Below are 12,796 nucleotides of genomic sequence, written 5' to 3'. Positions count from 1 at the left end.
AAGTTCAGACGGAACTTTGCACGTGTCATAGTGGAGCCCTCAGGATTCCAGAGCCAGCTTTCTGACATCATAATGGGGCCTCAGAGATAAAAGCCTGGGCCCAGGCAGTGTTGGTCAGTGCTGCTCAGCAGGCAGCACTGGACTGGACTGGATTACAGCTGATACAAGGTGTGAAGGAACAAGGGGTGGCTGTGGGCATGCACTTGCTGCCGCTGCCAGTGTTTATCTGCATGGCAGCAGGGCATTTGGGCGTTGCCAGGAAGGCGTTTTTATGTAGATTCCTCCTCTTTCAGCACTGCATTGTGGTGCAAGCAAAAGAAGCAAATCCTGTCTGGCTTCCTCTCCGGCCTTTATTCACCTCCCGTGTAGCTGTGAGTGTGTGAGCCTGCAGGGCCCCATGGAATTGCCTAGAAGTAGGCTGAATCGCTGCAAGGGCTGAACAGCAGTATCGGGCAGGCTCGGGCAACGCGCGGCCCGTTCGGGTTATCGCTTCTCGGCCTTTTGGCTAAGATCAAGTGTAGTATCTGTTCTTATCAGTTTAATATCTGATACGTCCCCTATCTGGGGACCATATATTAAATGGATTTTTAGAACAGGGAGATGGAAATAGAGCTTGCTCTGTCCACTCCACGCATTGACCTGGTATTGCAGTATTTCCAGGACCGGTGCACCCTTTCCTTATGTGTTGACTAAAAGCAGATTCCAAAAGTGTTTTTTGTCTTTGCTATTGTTTCTGTCTTTCTGAAGGGATCTCCCCTTTTAATCCCATTATTTCAACACCTGTTGGACAATGCATGAGTGATAATGAGCTCATTGATTAAATGCAATTAATGAATAGATTGCCACCTCTTGTTGTGTGTCGTCTGTGTTTCTGTGTTTCCGGCATTTCACATTGGAACACCTCATTCACCTTCCTTGTCTTCTCTCCGCCCTCCCTTTTAGGTAAGTTAAAGAGCTGCACCTGAGCCAGCCACTGATTGATTGATTGATTGATTGATTGATTGATTGATTGATTGATTGATTGATTGATTGATGCAGCACAACAGTCAAATAGTGGAGTGGAGTAGGGGAACAGCAAACAGCCAATAAAGCAGCCCGCCCGCTCGCCTGCCCGCCACAATGGACCTACCTGTGTACACTAGATGGATGTGATGGAATGTACTGTCGTCCCTACATTTCAAGAAGAAGTAAGAATTGCAGTTGCAACAAAGCCTTGCTTGCCTACAAAGAGAGCAGCAATTTGGATTTGTTACTATGTTACCTAGAAGAATAACAAACTGTGCAAGGATGGAGGTTGTAGGAGCAAGGAGAAGTTGTCTGTAAAGTTGGTGGATGCCTATTTTCCATTTTGCAGTCCCTTGTCTCCCTCTTGTGGCCTCCTGGAGGCAACTAGCTGTGCAAAAAAAAGACAGCCTGGCGGCCGGCTGTTGCAGTGTTGCCCTCTCAGGCAACACTGAGTGACTGACTGAGCCTCACCGTCTTATATAAAGTTCAGACGGAACTTTGCACGTGTCATAGTGGAGCCCTCAGGATTCCAGAGCCAGCTTTCTGACATCATAATGGGGCCTCAGAGATAAAAGCCTGGGCCCAGGCAGTGTTGGTCAGTGCTGCTCAGCAGGCAGCACTGGACTGGACTGGATTACAGCTGATACAAGGTGTGAAGGAACAAGGGGTGGCTGTGGGCATGCACTTGCTGCCGCTGCCAGTGTTTATCTGCATGGCAGCAGGGCATTTGGGCGTTGCCAGGAAGGCGTTTTTATGTAGATTCCTCCTCTTTCAGCACTGCATTGTGGTGCAAGCAAAAGAAGCAAATCCTGTCTGGCTTCCTCTCCGGCCTTTATTCACCTCCCGTGTAGCTGTGAGTGTGTGAGCCTGCAGGGCCCCATGGAATTGCCTAGAAGTAGGCTGAATCGCTGCAAGGGCTGAACAGCAGTATCGGGCAGGCTCGGGCAACGCGCGGCCCGTTCGGGTTATCGCTTCTCGGCCTTTTGGCTAAGATCAAGTGTAGTATCTGTTCTTATCAGTTTAATATCTGATACGTCCCCTATCTGGGGACCATATATTAAATGGATTTTTAGAACAGGGAGATGGAAATAGAGCTTGCTCTGTCCACTCCACGCATTGACCTGGTATTGCAGTATTTCCAGGACCGGTGCACCCTTTCCTTATGTGTTGACTAAAAGCAGATTCCAAAAGTGTTTTTTGTCTTTGCTATTGTTTCTGTCTTTCTGAAGGGATCTCCCCTTTTAATCCCATTATTTCAACACCTGTTGGACAATGCATGAGTGATAATGAGCTCATTGATTAAATGCAATTAATGAATAGATTGCCACCTCTTGTTGTGTGTCGTCTGTGTTTCTGTGTTTCCGGCATTTCACATTGGAACACCTCATTCACCTTCCTTGTCTTCTCTCCGCCCTCCCTTTTAGGTAAGTTAAAGAGCTGCACCTGAGCCAGCCACTGATTGATTGATTGATTGATTGATTGATTGATTGATTGATTGATGCAGCACAACAGTCAAATAGTGGAGTGGAGTAGGGGAACAGCAAACAGCCAATAAAGCAGCCCGCCCGCTCGCCTGCCCGCCACAATGGACCTACCTGTGTACACTAGATGGATGTGATGGAATGTACTGTCGTCCCTACATTTCAAGAAGAAGTAAGAATTGCAGTTGCAACAAAGCCTTGCTTGCCTACAAAGAGAGCAGCAATTTGGATTTGTTACTATGTTACCTAGAAGAATAACAAACTGTGCAAGGATGGAGGTTGTAGGAGCAAGGAGAAGTTGTCTGTAAAGTTGGTGGATGCCTATTTTCCATTTTGCAGTCCCTTGTCTCCCTCTTGTGGCTTCCTGGAGGCAACTAGCTGTGCAAAAAAAAGACAGCCTGGCGGCCGGCTGTTGCAGTGTTGCCCTCTCAGGCAACACTGAGTGACTGACTGAGCCTCACCGTCTTATATAAAGTTCAGACGGAACTTTGCACGTGTCATAGTGGAGCCCTCAGGATTCCAGAGCCAGCTTTCTGACATCATAATGGGGCCTCAGAGATAAAAGCCTGGGCCCAGGCAGTGTTGGTCAGTGCTGCTCAGCAGGCAGCACTGGACTGGACTGGATTACAGCTGATACAAGGTGTGAAGGAACAAGGGGTGGCTGTGGGCATGCACTTGCTGCCGCTGCCAGTGTTTATCTGCATGGCAGCAGGGCATTTGGGCGTTGCCAGGAAGGCGTTTTTATGTAGATTCCTCCTCTTTCAGCACTGCATTGTGGTGCAAGCAAAAGAAGCAAATCCTGTCTGGCTTCCTCTCCGGCCTTTATTCACCTCCCGTGTAGCTGTGAGTGTGTGAGCCTGCAGGGCCCCATGGAATTGCCTAGAAGTAGGCTGAATCGCTGCAAGGGCTGAACAGCAGTATCGGGCAGGCTCGGGCAACGCGCGGCCCGTTCGGGTTATCGCTTCTCGGCCTTTTGGCTAAGATCAAGTGTAGTATCTGTTCTTATCAGTTTAATATCTGATACGTCCCCTATCTGGGGACCATATATTAAATGGATTTTTAGAACAGGGAGATGGAAATAGAGCTTGCTCTGTCCACTCCACGCATTGACCTGGTATTGCAGTATTTCCAGGACCGGTGCACCCTTTCCTTATGTGTTGACTAAAAGCAGATTCCAAAAGTGTTTTTTGTCTTTGCTATTGTTTCTGTCTTTCTGAAGGGATCTCCCCTTTTAATCCCATTATTTCAACACCTGTTGGAAAATGCATGAGTGATAATGAGCTCATTGATTAAATGCAATTAATGAATAGATTGCCACCTCTTGTTGTGTGTCGTCTGTGTTTCTGTGTTTCCGGCATTTCACATTGGAACACCTCATTCACCTTCCTTGTCTTCTCTCCGCCCTCCCTTTTAGGTAAGTTAAAGAGCTGCACCTGAGCCAGCCACTGATTGATTGATTGATTGATTGATTGATTGATTGATTGATTGATTGATGCAGCACAACAGTCAAATAGTGGAGTGGAGTAGGGGAACAGCAAACAGCCAATAAAGCAGCCCGCCCGCTCGCCTGCCCGCCACAATGGACCTACCTGTGTACACTAGATGGATGTGATGGAATGTACTGTCGTCCCTACATTTCAAGAAGAAGTAAGAATTGCAGTTGCAACAAAGCCTTGCTTGCCTACAAAGAGAGCAGCAATTTGGATTTGTTACTATGTTACCTAGAAGAATAACAAACTGTGCAAGGATGGAGGTTGTAGGAGCAAGGAGAAGTTGTCTGTAAAGTTGGTGGATGCCTATTTTCCATTTTGCAGTCCCTTGTCTCCCTCTTGTGGCCTCCTGGAGGCAACTAGCTGTGCAAAAAAAAGACAGCCTGGCGGCCGGCTGTTGCAGTGTTGCCCTCTCAGGCAACACTGAGTGACTGACTGAGCCTCACCGTCTTATATAAAGTTCAGACGGAACTTTGCACGTGTCATAGTGGAGCCCTCAGGATTCCAGAGCCAGCTTTCTGACATCATAATGGGGCCTCAGAGATAAAAGCCTGGGCCCAGGCAGTGTTGGTCAGTGCTGCTCAGCAGGCAGCACTGGACTGGACTGGATTACAGCTGATACAAGGTGTGAAGGAACAAGGGGTGGCTGTGGGCATGCACTTGCTGCCGCTGCCAGTGTTTATCTGCATGGCAGCAGGGCATTTGGGCGTTGCCAGGAAGGCGTTTTTATGTAGATTCCTCCTCTTTCAGCACTGCATTGTGGTGCAAGCAAAAGAAACAAATCCTGTCTGGCTTCCTCTCCGGCCTTTATTCACCTCCCGTGTAGCTGTGAGTGTGTGAGCCTGCAGGGCCCCATGGAATTGCCTAGAAGTAGGCTGAATCGCTGCAAGGGCTGAACAGCAGTATCGGGCAGGCTCGGGCAACGCGCGGCCCGTTCGGGTTATCGCTTCTCGGCCTTTTGGCTAAGATCAAGTGTAGTATCTGTTCTTATCAGTTTAATATCTGATACGTCCCCTATCTGGGGACCATATATTAAATGGATTTTTAGAACAGGGAGATGGAAATAGAGCTTGCTCTGTCCACTCCACGCATTGACCTGGTATTGCAGTATTTCCAGGACCGGTGCACCCTTTCCTTATGTGTTGACTAAAAGCAGATTCCAAAAGTGTTTTTTGTCTTTGCTATTGTTTCTGTCTTTCTGAAGGGATCTCCCCTTTTAATCCCATTATTTCAACACCTGTTGGACAATGCATGAGTGATAATGAGCTCATTGATTAAATGCAATTAATGAATAGATTGCCACCTCTTGTTGTGTGTCGTCTGTGTTTCTGTGTTTCCGGCATTTCACATTGGAGCACCTCATTCACCTTCCTTGTCTTCTCTCCGCCCTCCCTTTTAGGTAAGTTAAAGAGCTGCACCTGAGCCAGCCACTGATTGATTGATTGATTGATTGATTGATTGATTGATTGATTGATTGATGCAGCACAACAGTCAAATAGTGGAGTGGAGTAGGGGAACAGCAAACAGCCAATAAAGCAGCCCGCCCGCTCGCCTGCCCGCCACAATGGACCTACCTGTGTACACTAGATGGATGTGATGGAATGTACTGTCGTCCCTACATTTCAAGAAGAAGTAAGAATTGCAGTTGCAACAAAGCCTTGCTTGCCTACAAAGAGAGCAGCAATTTGGATTTGTTACTATGTTACCTAGAAGAATAACAAACTGTGCAAGGATGGAGGTTGTAGGAGCAAGGAGAAGTTGTCTGTAAAGTTGGTGGATGCCTATTTTCCATTTTGCAGTCCCTTGTCTCCCTCTTGTGGCCTCCTGGAGGCAACTAGCTGTGCAAAAAAAAGACAGCCTGGCGGCCGGCTGTTGCAGTGTTGCCCTCTCAGGCAACACTGAGTGACTGACTGAGCCTCACCGTCTTATATAAAGTTCAGACGGTACTTTGCACGTGTCATAGTGGAGCCCTCAGGATTCCAGAGCCAGCTTTCTGACATCATAATGGGGCCTCAGAGATAAAAGCCTGGGCCCAGGCAGTGTTGGTCAGTGCTGCTCAGCAGGCAGCACTGGACTGGACTGGATTACAGCTGATACAAGGTGTGAAGGAACAAGGGGTGGCTGTGGGCATGCACTTGCTGCCGCTGCCAGTGTTTATCTGCATGGCAGCAGGGCATTTGGGCGTTGCCAGGAAGGCGTTTTTATGTAGATTCCTCCTCTTTCAGCACTGCATTGTGGTGCAAGCAAAAGAAGCAAATCCTGTCTGGCTTCCTCTCCGGCCTTTATTCACCTCCCGTGTAGCTGTGAGTGTGTGAGCCTGCAGGGCCCCATGGAATTGCCTAGAAGTAGGCTGAATCGCTGCAAGGGCTGAACAGCAGTATCGGGCAGGCTCGGGCAACGCGCGGCCCGTTCGGGTTATCGCTTCTCGGCCTTTTGGCTAAGATCAAGTGTAGTATCTGTTCTTATCAGTTTAATATCTGATACGTCCCCTATCTGGGGACCATATATTAAATGGATTTTTAGAACAGGGAGATGGAAATAGAGCTTGCTCTGTCCACTCCACGCATTGACCTGGTATTGCAGTATTTCCAGGACCGGTGCACCCTTTCCTTATGTGTTGACTAAAAGCAGATTCCAAAAGTGTTTTTTGTCTTTGCTATTGTTTCTGTCTTTCTGAAGGGATCTCCCCTTTTAATCCCATTATTTCAACACCTGTTGGACAATGCATGAGTGATAATGAGCTCATTGATTAAATGCAATTAATGAATAGATTGCCACCTCTTGTTGTGTGTCGTCTGTGTTTCTGTGTTTCCGGCATTTCACATTGGAACACCTCATTCACCTTCCTTGTCTTCTCTCCGCCCTCCCTTTTAGGTAAGTTAAAGAGCTGCACCTGAGCCAGCCACTGATTGATTGATTGATTGATTGATTGATTGATTGATTGATTGATTGATTGATTGATGCAGCACAACAGTCAAATAGTGGAGTGGAGTAGGGGAACAGCAAACAGCCAATAAAGCAGCCCGCCCGCTCGCCTGCCCGCCACAATGGACCTACCTGTGTACACTAGATGGATGTGATGGAATGTACTGTCGTCCCTACATTTCAAGAAGAAGTAAGAATTGCAGTTGCAACAAAGCCTTGCTTGCCTACAAAGAGAGCAGCAATTTGGATTTGTTACTATGTTACCTAGAAGAATAACAAACTGTGCAAGGATGGAGGTTGTAGGAGCAAGGAGAAGTTGTCTGTAAAGTTGGTGGATGCCTATTTTCCATTTTGCAGTCCCTTGTCTCCCTCTTGTGGCCTCCTGGAGGCAACTAGCTGTGCAAAAAAAAGACAGCCTGGCGGCCGGCTGTTGCAGTGTTGCCCTCTCAGGCAACACTGAGTGACTGACTGAGCCTCACCGTCTTATATAAAGTTCAGACGGAACTTTGCACGTGTCATAGTGGAGCCCTCAGGATTCCAGAGCCAGCTTTCTGACATCATAATGGGGCCTCAGAGATAAAAGCCTGGGCCCAGGCAGTGTTGGTCAGTGCTGCTCAGCAGGCAGCACTGGACTGGACTGGATTACAGCTGATACAAGGTGTGAAGGAACAAGGGGTGGCTGTGGGCATGCACTTGCTGCCGCTGCCAGTGTTTATCTGCATGGCAGCAGGGCATTTGGGCGTTGCCAGGAAGGCGTTTTTATGTAGATTCCTCCTCTTTCAGCACTGCATTGTGGTGCAAGCAAAAGAAGCAAATCCTGTCTGGCTTCCTCTCCGGCCTTTATTCACCTCCCGTGTAGCTGTGAGTGTGTGAGCCTGCAGGGCCCCATGGAATTGCCTAGAAGTAGGCTGAATCGCTGCAAGGGCTGAACAGCAGTATCGGGCAGGCTCGGGCAACGCGCGGCCCGTTCGGGTTATCGCTTCTCGGCCTTTTGGCTAAGATCAAGTGTAGTATCTGTTCTTATCAGTTTAATATCTGATACGTCCCCTATCTGGGGACCATATATTAAATGGATTTTTAGAACAGGGAGATGGAAATAGAGCTTGCTCTGTCCACTCCACGCATTGACCTGGTATTGCAGTATTTCCAGGACCGGTGCACCCTTTCCTTATGTGTTGACTAAAAGCAGATTCCAAAAGTGTTTTTTGTCTTTGCTATTGTTTCTGTCTTTCTGAAGGGATCTCCCCTTTTAATCCCATTATTTCAACACCTGTTGGACAATGCATGAGTGATAATGAGCTCATTGATTAAATGCAATTAATGAATAGATTGCCACCTCTTGTTGTGTGTCGTCTGTGTTTCTGTGTTTCCGGCATTTCACATTGGAACACCTCATTCACCTTCCTTGTCTTCTCTCCGCCCTCCCTTTTAGGTAAGTTAAAGAGCTGCACCTGAGCCAGCCACTGATTGATTGATTGATTGATTGATTGATTGATTGATTGATTGATTGATGCAGCACAACAGTCAAATAGTGGAGTGGAGTAGGGGAACAGCAAACAGCCAATAAAGCAGCCCGCCCGCTCGCCTGCCCGCCACAATGGACCTACCTGTGTACACTAGATGGATGTGATGGAATGTACTGTCGTCCCTACATTTCAAGAAGAAGTAAGAATTGCAGTTGCAACAAAGCCTTGCTTGCCTACAAAGAGAGCAGCAATTTGGATTTGTTACTATGTTACCTAGAAGAATAACAAACTGTGCAAGGATGGAGGTTGTAGGAGCAAGGAGAAGTTGTCTGTAAAGTTGGTGGATGCCTATTTTCCATTTTGCAGTCCCTTGTCTCCCTCTTGTGGCCTCCTGGAGGCAACTAGCTGTGCAAAAAAAAGACAGCCTGGCGGCCGGCTGTTGCAGTGTTGCCCTCTCAGGCAACACTGAGTGACTGACTGAGCCTCACCGTCTTATATAAAGTTCAGACGGAACTTTGCACGTGTCATAGTGGAGCCCTCAGGATTCCAGAGCCAGCTTTCTGACATCATAATGGGGCCTCAGAGATAAAAGCCTGGGCCCAGGCAGTGTTGGTCACTGCTGCTCAGCAGGCAGCACTGGACTGGACTGGATTACAGCTGATACAAGGTGTGAAGGAACAAGGGGTGGCTGTGGGCATGCACTTGCTGCCGCTGCCAGTGTTTATCTGCATGGCAGCAGGGCATTTGGGCGTTGCCAGGAAGGCGTTTTTATGTAGATTCCTCCTCTTTCAGCACTGCATTGTGGTGCAAGCAAAAGAAGCAAATCCTGTCTGGCTTCCTCTCCGGCCTTTATTCACCTCCCGTGTAGCTGTGAGTGTGTGAGCCTGCAGGGCCCCATGGAATTGCCTAGAAGTAGGCTGAATCGCTGCAAGGGCTGAACAGCAGTATCGGGCAGGCTCGGGCAACGCGCGGCCCGTTCGGGTTATCGCTTCTCGGCCTTTTGGCTAAGATCAAGTGTAGTATCTGTTCTTATCAGTTTAATATCTGATACGTCCCCTATCTGGGGACCATATATTAAATGGATTTTTAGAACAGGGAGATGGAAATAGAGCTTGCTCTGTCCACTCCACGCATTGACCTGGTATTGCAGTATTTCCAGGACCGGTGCACCCTTTCCTTATGTGTTGACTAAAAGCAGATTCCAAAAGTGTTTTTTGTCTTTGCTATTGTTTCTGTCTTTCTGAAGGGATCTCCCCTTTTAATCCCATTATTTCAACACCTGTTGGACAATGCATGAGTGATAATGAGCTCATTGATTAAATGCAATTAATGAATAGATTGCCACCTCTTGTTGTGTGTCGTCTGTGTTTCTGTGTTTCCGGCATTTCACATTGGAACACCTCATTCACCTTCCTTGTCTTCTCTCCGCCCTCCCTTTTAGGTAAGTTAAAGAGCTGCACCTGAGCCAGCCACTGATTGATTGATTGATTGATTGATTGATTGATTGATTGATTGATGCAGCACAACAGTCAAATAGTGGAGTGGAGTAGGGGAACAGCAAACAGCCAATAAAGCAGCCCGCCCGCTCGCCTGCCCGCCACAATGGACCTACCTGTGTACACTAGATGGATGTGATGGAATGTACTGTCGTCCCTACATTTCAAGAAGAAGTAAGAATTGCAGTTGCAACAAAGCCTTGCTTGCCTACAAAGAGAGCAGCAATTTGGATTTGTTACTATGTTACCTAGAAGAATAACAAACTGTGCAAGGATTGAGGTTGTAGGAGCAAGGAGAAGTTGTCTGTAAAGTTGGTGGATGCCTATTTTCCATTTTGCAGTCCCTTGTCTCCCTCTTGAAGCCTCCTGGAGGCAACTAGCTGTGCAAAAAAAAGACAGCCTGGCGGCCGGCTGTTGCAGTGTTGCCCTCTCAGGCAACACTGAGTGACTGACTGAGCCTCACCGTCTTATATAAAGTTCAGACGGAACTTTGCACGTGTCATAGTGGAGCCCTCACGATTCCAGAGCCAGCTTTCTGACATCATAATGGGGCCTCAGAGATAAAAGCCTGGGCCCAGGCAGTGTTGGTCAGTGCTGCTCAGCAGGCAGCACTGGACTGGACTGGATTACAGCTGATACAAGGTGTGAAGGAACAAGGGGTGGCTGTGGGCATGCACTTGCTGCCGCTGCCAGTGTTTATCTGCATGGCAGCAGGGCATTTGGGCGTTGCCAGGAAGGCGTTTTTATGTAGATTCCTCCTCTTTCAGCACTGCATTGTGGTGCAAGCAAAAGAAGCAAATCCTGTCTGGCTTCCTCTCCGGCCTTTATTCACCTCCCGTGTAGCTGTGAGTGTGTGAGCCTGCAGGGCCCCATGGAATTGCCTAGAAGTAGGCTGAATCGCTGCAAGGGCTGAACAGCAGTATCGGGCAGGCTCGGGCAACGCGCGGCCCGTTCGGGTTATCGCTTCTCGGCCTTTTGGCTAAGATCAAGTGTAGTATCTGTTCTTATCAGTTTAATATCTGATACGTCCCCTATCTGGGGACCATATATTAAATGGATTTTTAGAACAGGGAGATGGAAATAGAGCTTGCTCTGTCCACTCCACGCATTGACCTGGTATTGCAGTATTTCCAGGACCGGTGCACCCTTTCCTTATGTGTTGACTAAAAGCAGATTCCAAAAGTGTTTTTTGTCTTTGCTATTGTTTCTGTCTTTCTGAAGGGATCTCCCCTTTTAATCCCATTATTTCAACACCTGTTGGACAATGCATGAGTGATAATGAGCTCATTGATTAAATGCAATTAATGAATAGATTGCCACCTCTTGTTGTGTGTCGTCTGTGTTTCTGTGTTTCCGGCATTTCACATTGGAACACCTCATTCACCTTCCTTGTCTTCTCTCCGCCCTCCCTTTTAGGTAAGTTAAAGAGCTGCACCTGAGCCAGCCACTGATTGATTGATTGATTGATTGATTGATTGATTGATTGATTGATTGATTGATTGATGCAGCACAACAGTCAAATAGTGGAGTGGAGTAGGGGAACAGCAAACAGCCAATAAAGCAGCCCGCCCGCTCGCCTGCCCGCCACAATGGACCTACCTGTGTACACTAGATGGATGTGATGGAATGTACTGTCGTCCCTACATTTCAAGAAGAAGTAAGAATTGCAGTTGCAACAAAGCCTTGCTTGCCTACAAAGAGAGCAGCAATTTGGATTTGTTACTATGTTACCTAGAAGAATAACAAACTGTGCAAGGATGGAGGTTGTAGGAGCAAGGAGAAGTTGTCTGTAAAGTTGGTGGATGCCTATTTTCCATTTTGCAGTCCCTTGTCTCCCTCTTGTGGCCTCCTGGAGGCAACTAGCTGTGCAAAAAAAAGACAGCCTGGCGGCCGGCTGTTGCAGTGATGCCCTCTCAGGCAACACTGAGTGACTGACTGAGCCTCACCGTCTTATATAAAGTTCAGACGGAACTTTGCACGTGTCATAGTGGAGCCCTCAGGATTCCAGAGCCAGCTTTCTGACATCATAATGGGGCCTCAGAGATAAAAGCCTGGGCCCAGGCAGTGTTGGTCAGTGCTGCTCAGCAGGCAGCACTGGACTGGATTACAGCTGATACAAGGTGTGAAGGAACAAGGGGTGGCTGTGGGCATGCACTTGCTGCCGCTGCCAGTGTTTATCTGCATGGCAGCAGGGCATTTGGGCGTTGCCAGGAAGGCGTTTTTATGTAGATTCCTCCTCTTTCAGCACTGCATTGTGGTGCAAGCAAAAGAAGCAAATCCTGTCTGGCTTCCTCTCCGGCCTTTATTCACCTCCCGTGTAGCTGTGAGTGTGTGAGCCTGCAGGGCCCCATGGAATTGCCTAGAAGTAGGCTGAATCGCTGCAAGGGCTGAACAGCAGTATCGGGCAGGCTCGGGCAACGCGCGGCCCGTTCGGGTTATCGCTTCTCGGCCTTTTGGCTAAGATCAAGTGTAGTATCTGCTCTTATCAGTTTAATATCTGATACGTCCCCTATCTGGGGACCATATATTAAATGGATTTTTAGAACAGGGAGATGGAAATAGAGCTTGCTCTGTCCACTCCACGCATTGACCTGGTATTGCAGTATTTCCAGGACCGGTGCACCCTTTCCTTATGTGTTGACTAAAAGCAGATTCCAAAAGTGTTTTTTGTCTTTGCTATTGTTTCTGTCTTTCTGAAGGGATCTCCCCTTTTAATCCCATTATTTCAACACCTGTTGGACAATGCATGAGTGATAATGAGCTCATTGATTAAATGCAATTAATGAATAGATTGCCACCTCTTGTTGTGTGTCGTCTGTGTTTCTGTGTTTCCGGCATTTCACATTGGAACACCTCATTCACCTTCCTTGTCTTCTCTCCGCCCTCCCTTTTAGGTAAGTTAAAGAGCTGCACCTGAGCCAGCCACTGATTGA

The 12,796-nt window shown here is 47.9% G+C and overlaps 9 non-coding genes across 9 annotated transcripts; all 9 read left to right on the top strand.

The window, feature by feature from the left end:
• Positions 1-485: 485 nt before the first annotated feature.
• On the top strand, positions 486-676 carry LOC142692657 (U2 spliceosomal RNA). The gene has a single exon (XR_012861081.1). It is a non-coding gene; the product is annotated as a U2 spliceosomal RNA (small nuclear RNA).
• Positions 677-1,972: 1,296 nt separating this feature from the next.
• LOC142692656 (U2 spliceosomal RNA) lies at positions 1,973-2,163 on the top strand. Its single transcript, XR_012861080.1, has one exon. It is a non-coding gene; the product is annotated as a U2 spliceosomal RNA (small nuclear RNA).
• A 1,280-nt stretch (positions 2,164-3,443) lies between these two features.
• On the top strand, positions 3,444-3,634 carry LOC142692655 (U2 spliceosomal RNA). The gene has a single exon (XR_012861079.1). It is a non-coding gene; the product is annotated as a U2 spliceosomal RNA (small nuclear RNA).
• A 1,284-nt stretch (positions 3,635-4,918) lies between these two features.
• On the top strand, positions 4,919-5,109 carry LOC142692654 (U2 spliceosomal RNA). The gene has a single exon (XR_012861078.1). It is a non-coding gene; the product is annotated as a U2 spliceosomal RNA (small nuclear RNA).
• Positions 5,110-6,393: 1,284 nt separating this feature from the next.
• Positions 6,394-6,584, top strand: LOC142692652 (U2 spliceosomal RNA). Its single transcript, XR_012861077.1, has one exon. It is a non-coding gene; the product is annotated as a U2 spliceosomal RNA (small nuclear RNA).
• A 1,292-nt stretch (positions 6,585-7,876) lies between these two features.
• LOC142692651 (U2 spliceosomal RNA) lies at positions 7,877-8,067 on the top strand. Its single transcript, XR_012861076.1, has one exon. It is a non-coding gene; the product is annotated as a U2 spliceosomal RNA (small nuclear RNA).
• Positions 8,068-9,351: 1,284 nt separating this feature from the next.
• Positions 9,352-9,542, top strand: LOC142692650 (U2 spliceosomal RNA). The gene has a single exon (XR_012861075.1). It is a non-coding gene; the product is annotated as a U2 spliceosomal RNA (small nuclear RNA).
• Positions 9,543-10,822: 1,280 nt separating this feature from the next.
• On the top strand, positions 10,823-11,013 carry LOC142692649 (U2 spliceosomal RNA). The gene has a single exon (XR_012861074.1). It is a non-coding gene; the product is annotated as a U2 spliceosomal RNA (small nuclear RNA).
• A 1,287-nt stretch (positions 11,014-12,300) lies between these two features.
• On the top strand, positions 12,301-12,491 carry LOC142692123 (U2 spliceosomal RNA). The gene has a single exon (XR_012860610.1). It is a non-coding gene; the product is annotated as a U2 spliceosomal RNA (small nuclear RNA).
• Positions 12,492-12,796: the final 305 nt, after the last annotated feature.

Source organism: Rhinoderma darwinii (assembly GCF_050947455.1).
Source record: "Rhinoderma darwinii isolate aRhiDar2 chromosome 5 unlocalized genomic scaffold, aRhiDar2.hap1 SUPER_5_unloc_39, whole genome shotgun sequence".
Classification (NCBI taxonomy): domain Eukaryota; kingdom Metazoa; phylum Chordata; class Amphibia; order Anura; family Rhinodermatidae; genus Rhinoderma; species Rhinoderma darwinii.
The sequence above is the reverse complement of the archived record's forward strand: the minus strand, read 5'-3'. Positions and strand labels throughout refer to the sequence as shown.